Here is a 785-nt window from a genome sequence, read left to right on the forward strand (position 1 = left end):
TTAAAGAATCCAATTAAATCCTGAAGTTTCTATTTTTTGGCTGAAAAGAGCTTATGTTAACCTAGATTACTACTTCGTCACGTCTCCGTTACGTCGTTCTTCACAGAAAACTCACTATGAATAACAAGAGACAAAAACTGGAGATTAGAAGGTCGACAAAAAGGTAAGCTTCGTTCTCAGCGTATTAATGTTACGATTCAATTCAATGAGTTGTGTTCTAAAACATTATTTGAATTTTTTTTAATGATATGTATCGGTAGTCTTTCCATGACGGGAGACATCGAAGGTTTAGGTTCTGAAACTCATGGTAGAAACAATGATGGTGAGAATGAAGAAGAGAATTGTGACATGGTTGAAGAAGGTGCATCACAACTAGAAGAATTGTTTGGAGATATTGCACAAGATGATGTAAGTGATGATGATAACAATGGTGTTTTATTGGAGGATGATATAATTCCTCATGTTTCTGATTCATCGGAGGATGAGTACGAAGACAATGAGGACATGGTACAATTTCATCCAAATTATATAAATCCAGATGAGCTTCTACATCTAGGAAAAACCTTAAATACTGCAGCAGATTTTAAGTTTGCATTGGTTAAGTATTATTTGAAGACAAAGTATGATGTGAAGCTGTATAAGTCAACGACTAAGAAGCTTGGAGCAATTTGTTCAGCAAAAGAGTGTCCATGGAGGGTTTATTGTTCGTTTGAGAAGTCAAGAAACAAGCTGATGATTAAGGTTTATACAGCTGAACATGTTTGCAATAAATCAGGTTACTCAAA

General features: G+C 34.9%; 1 pseudogene; it reads left to right on the forward strand.

The window, feature by feature from the left end:
• Positions 1 to 267: 267 nt before the first annotated feature.
• The window catches only part of LOC106337569, a 4,725-nt pseudogene continuing 4,207 nt past the window's right edge, over positions 268 to 785 (forward strand).

This window comes from Brassica oleracea, chromosome C1 (assembly GCF_000695525.1).
Source record: "Brassica oleracea var. oleracea cultivar TO1000 chromosome C1, BOL, whole genome shotgun sequence".
Classification (NCBI taxonomy): domain Eukaryota; kingdom Viridiplantae; phylum Streptophyta; class Magnoliopsida; order Brassicales; family Brassicaceae; genus Brassica; species Brassica oleracea.